Raw genomic sequence first — 15,265 nt, 5'->3', positions numbered from 1 at the left:
TGTTTCTGACTTCTTTCGGGCCGAGAGGACTGCTCTGTTGTGTTCGGAGCATCTGTTCCAGTGAGGAACCCCTTTCGTTTCACGCGAAAAGGTTTCCGATAGCCCTAGCTGTGTCATTTTTAAGATCTGGAGGTATACAGTCTTTATTTGCAATTTACTGTTATTTTCTCTCTACTTATTTCGGTTTCGATTTATTTAGCTTTTTTTTCTAACCGGATCTATACCTTTCATTTCTGCGTATGCTCTTTGCCCTGCGACTCTGTGCGATCTGGGCAAATCAGAAACAAAAAGGAAGGATTTTTCTCATGCGTATGCTCTTTTCCCTGCGCCTTAGGGTGATCTCGGAAAATCAGAAACATTGAGAAAAATATTTAGTTTCCGGCCAAAGCTAACTTTGAGCCGCAAGGTTCATTTTTGAAAATATCTAGTTTTTTGGCTAAAGCTAACTTCGAGCCATAAGGTTCGTTTTCTTTGCATGTCCGTGTTGGGTTTTGTGTTTTGTGTTTTGTAGGGAAAAAGAGCTTTCTCAAGGCAAACACGCAAACCAAGGCCCCCCCCCCCCCCCTCTCTCTCTCTCTCTCTTTCTCTCTCTCTCTCTCTCTCTCTCTCTCTCTCTCTCAAATTTTTTGTATAGATCAATTGGTTCAAAGCTATTTTAAGAGAGTAGAGGTCTTGGGTTCAAGTCTCCATTTTGTGGGGGCGGATTTTTTCATTCCCGCACATTCGCGCACTTTGCCGGCAACTTCAACAATTTTTTTTTCAAAAAGCCATAACTTCTTCATCTGGAAGCCTTTTTCAGAGCCGTTTTTTTTAAAACAGCCTAATTTTTCGAGATCTATCCATTGGAACACTTACTTTCAGCATCTTCAGCTTCATTTTTAAAAAAAAATGGAAAGTCCATGCCAAGTCATTCTTGACAGCACTAACTACTTCCAATTGATATCCTACATGGAAGATTTACTTAGAAGTAAAGGTCTCTACAAAATAGCCACAGGCCAAGAGAAGAAACCAAAAGATGAAGACAAGGCTGCAAAATGGGAAAATAGACAAGATCAAGCACGTGGTTTGATAGGGATGTCTATTTCTCCTGATCTTAGATTCCATATTGCAGAACTTGATACTCCTCATGAAGCATTGGAACAAATCACTAAAGTTTTTGGGATTAAAAATGAAATTAGAGCCCATCAACTTGAAAATGAGTTGCTTACATTGGATCCTAATAATTTTTCTTGCATTGAAGATTTCTTGTCCAAATTCAAGACCCTTAGATATCTCTTGGAAGGTGTTAAGGTTAAGAAAGAAGATAGTAACCTTATTTATTCCATCCTTACTAAGTTGGGACCAGCCTACTCTGTATTTGTTTCCACTTTCCATTCTACAAGGGAAGCTTTCATTTGTCAAGGAAAAGACTACAAGGCCCCTTCCTTTGACTCTTTTTGTGATTCTTTAATAAGAGAACAAGAAAAACTCTTACACCTTGGTCTTCTTAATCTTGGAAACTCTTCCAAGAAAGCGTTAACCGCCCAGCAGCAACCAAATTCAAAGAATCCTAAGAAGTCATATCCTAAAAAGAATGGTCCTAAACCAAACAAGGGTCCTAAGCAAACTCAGCCTCAAACTGAAAGATCATTTCAGCAAAATGATAAGACCAATAAAAACAAATGGAAGAAGACTGATAGACATTGTAACTTTTGTAATCGAGATGGCCACTTAGAATCTAAATGCTTTAAGAATATGGAAGCCTTGGAAGCCGCAATGAAGAAACATAACATCCATGTGGAGCATTCTTCAACTTCAACTTCAACTTCATCCTTAGGAATGGCACTTTCTGCATGTCGTTGTCAATCATCTCAGTCTGGTTATGCATTAAATGTATCTTCTTCTTCTGATTCTCATGAGTGGCTCATTGATTCTGGAGCCTCTTATCACATGGCCAAAAACCAAGCCATGTTTTCTTCTTTAAATGATTGTAACACCAAAAATATATATGTTGGTGATGATAGATCTCTTAATGTTGTAGGGACTAGAACTGTTCATCTAGACAATGGTCAGTTTAATGATGTATTATGTGTTCCAACCTTATCCTGCAACCTTCTATCTGTATATCAGATAACTCATTCAGGTGAAGGTAAAATTGTTGAATTTTCACCTCATGATGTTGTAATCAAGGATCTGAGAGATCCTAAACAGATTCTAGCTACTGGTATTGCTGATGATTCCACAAGGTTGTATAAGTTTCACAACTTTGGGTCATCAAATCTTCCCTCAGTATTTGTTGCTCATAATGATGAAGTGAGCAAACTTTGGCATGAGCGATTTGGTCACTTAAACTATCGCTCCCTTCAGCATCTATGTAAAGAAAATATGGTGACAGGTCTTCCTATGGTATCTTGCAGAGATGGTGTTTGTTCCGGATGTGTACTCGGAAAACATCATCGGGACAGTTTTGAAAAACGTGCCTCTTGGCACGCCTCAGCCCCTTTACAGCTTGTGCACAGTGATTTATGTGGTCCACTTCCTGTTGCTTCATTCTCTGGCTGCAAGTATTTCTTAACTTTCATTGATGATTTCTCCAGACGCACTTGGGTATACTTCTTAAAACTCAAGAGCGAAGTATTTAACACATTTTTGGCCTTCAAAGCCTTTGTTGAAAAACAATCTGGACATCAAATTCTTAAGCTAAGAACTGATAATGGTGGAGAATATGTTAAAAACACATTCATCAACTTTTGCACCGAAAATGGAATTCAAATGCAACATACTGTTCCATACACTCCACAACAAAATGGTGTAGCTGAAAGGAAAAATCGCACCTTAAAGGAAATGGCTAATTGTATGCTGCAATCTAAAGGACTTAGTCTTAGTTTTTGGGCCGAAGCAATTAATTGTGCAAATTATATAATCAATCGCACTCCTACTAAGGTTCTAAAGAATATCACTCCAGAAGAAGCTTGGAGTTCCATTAAACCAGATGTAAGTCACTTTCGTGTTTTTGGAAGTGAAGCATGGGCCCATATTCCAGATGAAAAGCATAAAGCTTTAGAACCTAAGAGTGAGAAATGTACTTTTGTTGGATATTCTGAAGATGTAAAAGGTTATAGACTTATTCCATTTAAGTCCAAAAATGTTATCATTAGAAGAGATGTAAAATTTGATGAAAATAAATCGGCCTGCGAACCTAGTCTGGCGGATGTGCCACCTCTTCCTATCTCTTCTACTTTTGAAAACATTTCTTCTTCAGATGATGAAAGTGAGGATGACAATCCTCCCCCACCTTCTCAGGATCCTCAACTTCCAAGATGGGTCCGTGCTACTCGGGATGCAGCAGGTGATCTTGCCGGTGATCCTACAGATCAGCGACGTACACGTTCTCAGTTTGAAAGAGCCTCTTCTTTACTGGCTCAAGCTCCAGTAAATCATGATCCTGACACTTTTGCAGAAGCTTCAGGCCATCCACATTGGGAAGCAGCTATGAATGAAGAATATCATTCATTGTTGGTAAATGATACATGGGATCTTGTTCCTCTACCAAAGGGACGCAAACTTGTTAGATGTAAATGGGTTTACAGAACCAAGTATGGACCAGATGGGAAAGTTGATAAACATAAAGCTCGTCTTGTTGCTAAGGGCTTTTCACAGGTTGAAGGCATTGACTACACTGAAACCTTCTCCCCTGTTGCCAAAATGAACTCTATCCGCCTTGTTCTTTCCCTTGCTGCCTCTTTAAAATGGGAAGTCCATCAGATGGATGTTAAATCTGCCTTCTTGGATGGGGACTTGCATGAAGAAATCTATATGGAACAACCCATTGGCTTCATCCAAACAGACTCTAGCCTTGTATGTCGACTTAAGAAATCTCTTTATGGTCTCAAGCAAGCTCCTCGGGCTTGGTATGCCAAAATGGATAGCTTTCTTTTAGAATCTGGCTTTTCTAGGTGTTATTCTGACAATACTGTCTACACCAAGAAAGTGGGCAACTCTCTTATCATCCTTGTTCTTTATGTTGATGATCTTATTCTTACTGGTAGTGATCCCAACCTTATAAACCTTCCTCACCTGGTAAGAGTGAAACTCAATCCTTGCTGTTAAAAATTGAAAATTTAGAAAAGGAGAATAGAGAGCTAAGGGAACAACTAGCATAGGGGAAGGTAGAGGCAAGAGCCCCAGCGTTAGACACTTTGGTCGAGGCCGTAGACAGGGCCAGGAAGGGAGATGCCCTAGGTGTTGTGTGCATGGCTTGTGCTCAGAAGCTAGTGACAACAAGGTTTAGAGTTGGTGCAGCGAATACCATCTCGAGGGAAAGACAAACTGAATCCTAGGAGGCTGACACACAAAAACCCATTGAAGATGTTGTTGTTACACAAGAACCAGCAACTGAGACGAAGCAGTCCACAGAAAGTAATTTGGTAGCGATACACAAGAGCCCTTGGTTGACACTACTATTACACAAGAACCAGCAGTGGAGATAGAAGTCAGCCAAGGAAAGGAAGAAGAAGCTGATATCCATGAGCCTGTGATTGACACTGCTGTTACACAAGAACTAGCAGTGGAGACAAAAGCCTACCAAGGGAAAAATGATACACAAAAACATGTGGATGACACTGTTGTTACACAAGAACCAACAATGGGAATGGAAGCTGATCAGGGAGAGAAGGAAACTATTACACAAAAATCCATTGATGATGCTGTTGTTACACAAGAACCAGTAGCCGAAATGGAGCAGTTTCACCCTCGGGAGGCTGTTACACCCTCGATTGTTAGTGCATGTGGGAGAACATCGGGTCCTAACGAAGGATGGTGTTCTGAAAAGATGTTGTTGTTACCAGAGCTACAGAAATGGAAGAAACAGATGCTCTCTCTACAAGAGGGGGTGATCTCACTCAAGGAACACAAAAGGATGATGGATTCCCTTAGGGAAAAGTGGTTAAAGGAAGAATGGGAGAGAGAATGGGAAGCACGGAGACATAAGGAAGCCATGAAGAAAAAGGGCAAACAGTTGCAGCTGTTACAATGACCGGTCTTGGATCTGATGAATGAAAAGACAAATCTTTGTGATCTTGCCTTGAACCTGCTAGCATGCAGGTGGTCGTCCCCATCGTATCCAGTGTTCCTTTCGGAACGATATTATTTATTTCAGTTAAAAGCAGTTTTTGAGAATAGGTATTATTTGGGTTCTTCTACCCGAACTTTTCTTGAGAATTTTCGCACTTGTAATCTTGATGAACAGAGCTTTCTTTGCGAGCTACTTTTGCATAACATAATGTGTGAGAATGTCAACACAAAAATGGTAGCAAGTGTCTTCTCCTATATGGGATATTTGCAGTTGCGGGTTTTTCTTTCGTTTATGAGAAACCAAATTAAATGGAATATGGCCATGAAATCAGCCAAAACTAATGAAGAAAAGACAACGTTATGGGTCAGAGCAAAACTAGGGATGGTTTATGAACTCAGGCATGAGTTTAAGTTGTTCCTGAGCACCCCAAAGATCAGGGAACAGTCAACCATCTATAGGAAGAGGATTGTGAGGATTTGCCTCAATTTGCATGCACAGATGAAAAGTTGAGCATTAGCAAGATGCCTTAAACACACTGAAGCCTATAGAATTGATTTGTAAGAAGTGTATCCTTTTGAATACAGAAATTTTGTGGCCGATGTTACATGGGGGTCTGAGTATGCTCTGATCGTGGAGACAATCGGGGCATTCTGGATCAAGCTTAGATTTAAATTTCCTTTGATTTGGTTACTAGTAAAAGAGTATCAGCCGAACTACCACCTATGTGATTATGAAGAAGAATCTTGGCCACGACAGTTGATGGCCACTTAGGGGTACAAATCTCTGGGTGAAGACATTTTTGGTGCTCACAGTTTTATAAACTTGCATCGGGGGTATAGCAGGAGAAGATGAGGTTCTGCATGGGGACATGCAGTTGCTTTAGTTGGGGGGAATGTTGGGTGTGACTTTTTACCTATTTTCTACACCTTATGTCCCAAGTTTTAATCCTCTTATCCTCCATGCACACGAATCTTTACATGATTAATCACCCTTTTTCTCATTTATACAACATGTTCCATTGTCATGTTATTTTGCCATATTTTGTTGAATAATACGATACTATATTCCTTTTTGTGGCTAACTGGGGTGAGCATTGGAGGAGTATTTTGGAAGTTCTTCTCTTTTTCAGGTGTTTCTCACAGGAACAAGGTTATGGAGTAAACATGCAGCGCTGATCAATTTCAGAGTAGGGTAGAGCAGTTCATTGTTACACCCTGTATGTTGTTACAGGTTGTTGTTACACACTGAATGTTGTTACAGGTTGTTGTTACACTACGTGCTGATACAGAGGACCATTGTTACACCAAGGGTGTTGTTCCAGTGATTGTTGTTACATCTTGAATAGCTATTCATTCGCAGGATTTTGTTGCATCAGAGTTGGAAAGTTGTAGGTACTATTTCACATAACAGTTGTCGGGTGTTAGGAATTGTTTATTTTAGAAGAAACATACCCAAGTGGTTGCAATCTTAACCAATATATTTGAGAAGTATTTGTATTTAGAAATAGGTTGTAACTACTTTTATTTTTTATCAGCATGAGAATCGTGAGATTCTCATGACTAATCTATTCTTAATTTCAGGCATGTAATAATTATAAAAGAAACTCGATTTCCTATGTACAAGGACGACATATAGAAAAGCATTGTTACTCTGATCTTGTAACTTTGAATTATTTTTAATATTAAAATCACTATGTTGATGCTGTTACTTCTCTTCATCTGATTCATTAACTAATCTCGTGTTATTCCCGCGCCCTTGCTATGGAGGAAGGGCCCTCCTCTTTAGCAGGGACTGCAGTAGTAGAAGTAGTGTACATTATTATTTCTTTTATTGTCACATGGTTTTATGTTTTTGTTGTACAAATTGTGAAATACATCTACTTTTATTCCATATTATATTATGTTGTTACACTGGTTTGATTAAACATAATGATAGTGACCAGCTAGTGTAGTCATTAGTTTACTGTGTGGCGCGCCCTTACTCTGGTAATTACGGAGTGTGATTTCAATTCTGTGGAGTGTTTTAATTTCTACATGAATGATTTTATTTTTTGCAATTGATTCAGCGACATCCTTTACTGTTCTTTCTATTTTTCATTCTTGACTATAGTGTATTGACACAAATAGTGTGAACTCCATTGAAATGGAAAGACCTACCCTGGGTTAGCAATTCAATGTTGCAGTGTTGGTCAATTAGGATTGATTAAAACAACACTACAATTTCCTTCTCATAAATAGGTTTGTGTAAATACTTTCCTTTGATTAAACGACTTTCAAAAGCAATGGGTCTTCCTTCTTGCATTAAAACAACACCAATTTCATTTCCTGGAGCATCACATTCCACAATAAAAGTTAACAACGTAAACTTTGAAACGGGCACTGATACGATTACCCATTTCGTAGAGGTAGCAAAAAAGTGACCTAATTTTGAAAAGGGGTGATGCAGAATACACATATTTTTTTTAAGCATAGTTTTTGGCACTTTAAATTTTTTTATGTACATTACTTTTTAGAATGTTAGTGATTCACATGCTGATTTAGAAAAGTGGTGATTCTGCATCAAGCCCTTTTTTCAAAAGACCTATTTTTTGACTTTAAATTTTCTAATGTATGAAATGTAAATAATTATTTTCTAAATTTAACAATTTTTGAAGTGGTCTTCTTCTTCATATTTTCTTGTTTTTATTTTAATTTTTTTTTTGTAGTGAGGTTGTTATTGTTTTGCATATTTAAAGAAGAAGGTCAATATTTTAAAGTTTTGATATTCTACATATTTATACATTGTTAATTAATTTTTCAATGCACAACAAATAATTGTCTCTAAAAAACAATAATTTTTAACAATTGACATAAAAATAACCATTTTCAAAATAATAGTTTTTCTTATGAATTTCATGTCAAAAAAATAATAATAATCACTGTTTTTTTCAAAAAAAAAAAATATTAACATAAAAATTAATGCGAAAATCACATAACACAAATATTGAACACATAACAACATTAATTGAATGCTTCTTCTTCTCATAAAATGTCAAAGTCAAAACATTACAAGTATAACTAATTAATAGTTACAAAAAATGAGCTTGATTTCTAAGCATAACTTAAATTTAATCAACAATATCATGTAATCCAAACTCTTGATCCTCTAGAGTTTCATCATTGTCTTCTTCCACAATATTTTCTACTTCATTTTGCGAATTTTCTTCTTCTAATGGATCTTTGATGTCTGCGAATCTCCCAATGCATGTCTTTCCAATCATTCCATTTAATGGTGGTTGAGATTCATTTTCCTTTTTTGCCACACTCGATTCACTAAAATCCCCTTTCTTCAACTCAATTTCTTGCATTGCATCTGGAAGAAATTGAAGAGCATTAATTCTTTGCTAAATAAAATTGCACTGTACTGGATCTTTTTCAATGGCAATGCAATTTCTTCCTTTTTGAAGGAAACATGCTAGTGTTGTACCTAATTATCAAGCACAGAAGAAATAATGAGGTAAATTAGTATAATTACATATAAATTAAGAAATAATATATTGAAATTCAATTCCATATAATAAAAATTACCTGAGCCAGAAAATAAATCCAGAACCCAATCTCCTTCATTTGAACATATGTCTATAACATAGTTAATCAATAACTGTGATTTTTTATAAATGTTAACTATCTCTTCTTTTGCTTCTTTGTCTTCATATTTTAGTTTTCTCACAACAACATCATAAGCCAGTAGTTGGCTATGACTCTTTCCATCTACCCGATGAAAATCATAGACATATAGCTATCATCTTTTTCCCAACTATCAATATGGATGAACTCACAATCATTTAAATGGTTGATCTTCATGGTTAAGAAGATTTGACTTTTGTCTGTAACATGAAATAGTAAAAGTTCAATTAACTTGTATATAAATCATTTTTTTAACTTTAATCAAATATACATTTTCAACGTCTTACCATGTAAGCTGCATCCTTGAGTTTGTTTTCCCCTTGAAGCTTGACAATAACATTGCTAATTATGTGTCTGAATGAAATGTCACAAATCTCCATAATGGTGATGATGTGACTTCTAGAATCCCGCAACCACTTTGCTGAGAGCTTGATAAGTATAAGGGTCACTATCATAGTCAATGTTTGGGATATTGAAACCATGGGGAATATTTGTGATAACTAGGGCATAGTCCCTTTTAGGTATGAGTTTAGCAATGTCTTCACAGTTGCCTTGTATTACTTGATATTGAATAGTGTCAAGCCCATTCCAAATGAAATGAGTAAGAGTTGGATCAAGTTCAACATTCCTAAGACATTGCTTCTTCAGTCTTTCGATCTTAATTTTTTCAATAAAGGTTCTGAAACTATTTGGTGCTCCATTTGCATCCTTCCTCATCTTTAATAAAATAAACAAATATATGTATAAGTTATAAAATAAAAATAGTATACAGATGAATAAAAATGAATGTATAAATAAACATATATTTTTAAATGTAAGATAAAAAAAAATTAATGTTGATGTAGAACTTGAATCTGGATAGTTACGTACAACATCATCCCAACCATCTTCATTCAACAATTTAACCATTTGTTCTTGTATTTTCATGTAAACTTTGTGACCGCATAGATAAAGTAAAAAATTAATATAATGATATGTATAACAAATACTACCAAGAACAATATGTTATATTTAAAAGAAAATTATAATCTAGAAATAAGTAAAAATAATTCAACAAACTTATTTTTGAAATTCCTTAGACATTTCCTCCAATCGTAATTCCCCTGACCTCACACGAGATAATATTTCTTTGACAAGTTTTTCATCCTTCACTCCTTGCAATGATCTCCAAGGTGTGATAGCCATATCTTCTGGAAGTTGCTTCATTTCAAGACCTGATTTATTGTTGCTACATATCAATGGTTTAAACCTTTTGGCCTTTTGGTTTTTAATGCCAATGTTCTCCCACATGCTAAAAATCTCATTAATCAATTCCCATATCTCTCCAGTTCTAAATGCCAACTAGAAAATGTTATCAATACCTCTGAATAAATTAGTATTTACTCCGTCGCCTTTTGAATTGATTTTCTCCTCAATTTGATAGCATATTTACATACAACATTCCATTTAGAAATCTACAATAACATTTATCTTATCCCCACCACTTTTTTCTTCAAATTCATTATGAATAAATCTAACCCTTTGGATGAAATTCATAGACATCCTATATTCATTATCTGAATTATGATCCCATGCCACTAACTTTTCTTCTATATCTGATAAACCATCATAAATGATACATTTCATTGTTTCAAAACGTGGGTTTTTGGGATATTCCTTTATCAATTGTCTTTGAGCTTCTACAGAATGGTTCCCCCAAGCACATAATAATTGTATTCAAAACATTTTGACTTATCAAGTGCTTCTTCGTTGGGAACTTGAACTGGATTAACAAGAAGCACATAATTAACCACATGAGCATATGGATTGTACCTCATCAATGTCTTCAAGTTGTGAACATGCAGGTGGTATGGCTTTCTAATTTGATATTTATATTGTACTTCACTTGCCTTATAGATTTGTCTCACATTAAGCTGGAATGTATGGCCACCCTCAATTAAGTTTCACTTTATCAAGTTCTCTCGAATGGCATTTTGTTTTGTTTTAACAATGCCATCCTCTAAATCAGCTCCTGGTGTAATGATTTCTCTACTTTCTTTTGAATTTTCACTAGGATTTTCACTGTTGGTAATGACTACTTAAGAATGTTCAACTTTACTTTTCTTCCTCATAACATTCTCATCATTAACTAGAACAGATTTATTCTTGAGCATTGTTACTTTTGATCTTTTATGGATCTTCTCCTTTCTAACATCAATTCCAATGTCATCCTCGGTAAAAACAACATATTCTTTAGTGTCAGTTTCAACTTCCTCATCTTCAAAAGTAACCTATCTACCTTTGCTAGATTGATCCCTTGGATGTAGTTTTGTAGCATCATGAATTACTACCTTTTGCTTGTTTGCCATATCTTCTTCTAACACTGAGTAGAAATTGCCGACAACATTCATAATATCATGCTCTATGAAATGAATACCTCCCAACATAATTGAAACACTTTCAAAAAAATTATGTCAAACAAAATATCATATGTCAATAAAAACTAAGTTATAAAAATATAATGAGACAGTTACAATAACGCAAAACACAAATATAAATAAAAATACTTACAATATTTTGTGTAATCTCATTTACGATTTGTTTACACAACTTTGTAGATACCTCTCTCGTGTCATACAATGAATATAATAACTGATATTTAATCCTTTCATGTGACTTGGGTGGTTTTGTAAGTATATAAACAACTTCATTGTCTGGTATTGAACACATGTCTATGACCTTTCCCAACACCTCATAAATTCCACTATCATTAGGTATATCAACATATAGATATATCTGCACATCTCCGCTTTCTCTTTCTTTCACATACCATACATTTTTTGGAAGTTTCACTTCTTTTGATTTCTTCCAGTATGAAATCATCTTCTTATTGTTTGAGGCACTTGAAATATTTGTAGCTATCATCTCAAGTTTGGTTCATTCAATAGTGTTTTTTGAGGATCCACCTTTAACAGTCTTTGGTCCAGAAAGATTCACATAAATCTTCTTTGATGCCATTTTCCTGCAAAAAAAGACACATATATAAATCAGTAAATTACAAAAAAATAATAGCTTAAATTAAAAAACAAAATGATAAATGATAATTAATTTTGTAAAACATAACAATTTAAAAAAAATAATAAGAAATTTAAAAAATTTAAAAAATTCAACCCCGTGTTGCCCCACCTCGGAAATCGGCCCGCCACCCAAGCCGGCCGTTGGACCACTAGAGTGGGTGGGGAGCCAGGCGCCAGCCCCCCTACCCCACCTCGATGGCCCAACGGTCACTCCCCCACCCCACCCCCAACCCCTCTGCCCCACCCCGACAGCCCAACAGCTCGCCGCCTCAGTCGGCCATTTGGACGTCGAGGTGCGATGGGGGGGCTGAAGCACGACCCCCCGCCCCACCCGAGTAGCCTAATGGCAAGACGAGGCAGCAGGCCATTGGGCCAACAGGGTGGGGTGAGGGTGTTGGCGCCTGGCCCCCCGCCCCACCCCAGCAGCAGGCGGTAGGCCATTGTGCCGTCGGGTAAGGGCAGGGGGCTAGCGCCAACCCCCCTCGCCCCACCCCAGCGGCCTAATAGCCCGTTACCCCGGTCGGCCGTTGGGAAACCGGGGTGGAGCAGAGGGCTAGGCAGCCAGCCCCCCCACCCCTCCCCCATAGGCCCATTGGTCCACCAGGAGCATGATCAGACCCACCATGCCCACTGCGGATGTAGTGGGTAAATCTATATCATTGAAATTTTTTATTCAAAAAAAAAATCATTAAACTTATTTAATTTTAAAATTTGCACACGGGATAAAAAGAAACTAACATTTCAAATGCGATAATCCTCCATTGAATATGTTGTTGATAGAAATGTAGCTGCTCCACAAATTCGCTCCAGGTCTTTTAACGAACCTTGAAAAACCTTGATGTGACGTGAAGAATAGTGATAATGAAATTTATTATATAGCAAAAATTACGGAATTGTTTTACTGTACGGTTAATGTGGGACTAATTTGTTTTTATAAAAACTTTAACATGTAACTTTTGTTATGGCGATATAGGAAACTATGATAAAGCGAACATTACGGAATTTTTTTACAGCACAGTGAATGTGGGATTAATTTGTTTTAGAAGGTATAATAAAAATTAAAAAAAGACTTGCAATTGTCCAGTAAATATTATATAGTTTAAGTAATAAATTAATTTATGTAAAATATTTAGTTTACAATTTTAATTTAAAAGATTTATTTCATAAGAAAATTTTAGTTAAAATTTTTCAATAAATTGTAGAAGAAAATTATGGAAGGAAATACATGAAACAAATTTTTTGGAGGGAAAAATTTTGGCGAAAATTTTTGGAGGGAAACTTTGGAGGGAAATTTTCATTCTTTAAGCTATATATTATCATTAGGAGAGTCTGCATTTGTATCATTCAACCTCTTCTGTTTGAAAGGCATGGATTCTTTTGATAGTGAAGTTTCACTTTGTGAAGCATCTACATCTTCGTCACGTAATAAGTCTATTCATATTGATGAATATAATGGAAATTATTCCACTATAAATAGAGAGTCAAATATTCCACTTAGTCCTAATCCTAAGGACTATGAGAGCAACACTGATGAAAGACGGGATGAAGAATTTCAAATAAATAAACAGTCACGGTTTCCACTTAGTCCTTATCCTATGGATTATGAGAGCAGCAGTGATGAAGAGAATGATGAATAATTTCAAAAGAATGAAGTGTCACGGGGTCCACTTAGTCCTAATCCTATGGACTATGAGAGCAGCAGTGATGAAGAGCATGATGAAGAATTTCAAAATAATGGAGTGTCACGGTGTCCACTTAGTCCTAATCCTATGGACTATGAGAGCAGCAGTCATGAAGAGCATGATGAAGAATTTCAAAAGAATGGAGTGTCACAGTTTCCACTTAGTCCTAATCCTATGGACTATGACAGCAGCAGTGATGAATAATTTCAAAAGAATGGAGTGTCACGGTGTCCACTTAGTCCTAATCCTATGGACTATGAGAACAGCAATGATGAAGATCATGATGAAGAATTTCAAATGAATAGAGTGTCACCGTGTCCATTTAGTCCTAATCCTATGGACTATGAAGCAGCTGTGATGAAGAGCATGATGAAGAATTTCAAAAGAATGAAGTGTCACGGTGTCCACATAGTCCTAATCCTATGGACTATGAGAGAAGCGGTGATGAAGAGCATGATGAATAATTTCAAATGAATAGAGTGTCATGGTTTCCACTTAGTCCTAATCCTATGGACTATGAAAGCAGTAGTGATGAAGAACATGATGAAGAATTTCAAATGAATAGAGTGTCATAGTGTCCATTTAGTCCTAATCCTATGGACTATGAAAGCAGTTGTGATGAAGAGCATGATGAATAATTTCAAAAGAATGAAGTGTCACGGTGTCCACTTAGTCCTAATCCTATGGACTGTGAGAGAAGCAGTGATGAAGAGCATGATGAATAATTTCAAATGAATAGAGTGTCACAGTTTCCACTTAGTCCTAATCCTATGGACTATGAAAGCAACAGTGATGAAAAACATGATGAATAATTTCAAATGAATAGAGTGTCACAGTGTCCACTTATTCCTAATCCTATGGACTATGAAAGTAGCAGTGATGAAGAGCGTGATGAAGAATTTCAAAAGAATGAAGTGTCACGGTGTCCACTTTGTCCTAATCCTATGGACTATGAGAGTGGCAGTGATGAAGAACATGATGAATAATTTCAAATGAATAGAGTGTCACAGTGTCCACTTAATCCTAATCCTATGGACTATGAGAGCGGCAATGATGAAGACCATGATGAAGATTTTCAAATAAATAAAGAGTCACAGTTTCCACTTAGTCCTAATCCTAAGGACTATGAAAGAACTAGTGATGAAGGACATGATGAAGAACTTAGTCCTAATCCTAAGGGCTATGAGAGTAGCAGTGACAAAGGGCAGGATGTAGAATTTTCAGTAAGTAAACAGTCACATTTTCGACATAATCCTAATCCTATGGACTATGAGAGCAACACTAACAATGCACATGATGAAGAATATCCAATAAACATCGAGTCAAATTTTCCATTTAGTCCTAATTCTAAGGACTATGACAGTAGCATTGAAGAAGGGGAAGATGCGAAATATCGTCCAAGTCAGTATTTCAAAAGCACAGATGACCATAGTGAGGATAACATTCCTAAGAATGATGATGAAAATGCTTATACAAATGATGATCTAGTGATGGAGATGTTGCCAAGAAATATTGTATCGAAGAGTAGGAGTAGACCTTTTCGTATCAATCCAAGATGTTCTAGTTATACAAGGGGTAGAGAAGAATATCTTACAAGAAGAAGTTCTATCAGCGCTCTCATTTCAAGTTAATGTTGTAAAAAAGAATGATTGAAACATATGGATTTAAAGTTTGCATTAGAGAAAAGGAAGAGATATTTGTCAATGAATAAAAGCATGCGAAATTCATATTTAGTGGGGTGCATGTAATCAACTTTATTAAGTTATGATTATCATATTGGGTCTTTATTTATCTGTAGAAAGGCTTTCA

This window comes from Pinus tabuliformis, chromosome X, assembly GCF_031772625.1.
Source record: "Pinus tabuliformis cultivar Carrire ecotype Pingquan chromosome X, CPIR1, whole genome shotgun sequence".
Lineage (NCBI taxonomy): Eukaryota > Viridiplantae > Streptophyta > Pinopsida > Pinales > Pinaceae > Pinus > Pinus tabuliformis.
The sequence above is the reverse complement of the archived record's forward strand: the minus strand, read 5'-3'. Positions refer to the sequence as shown.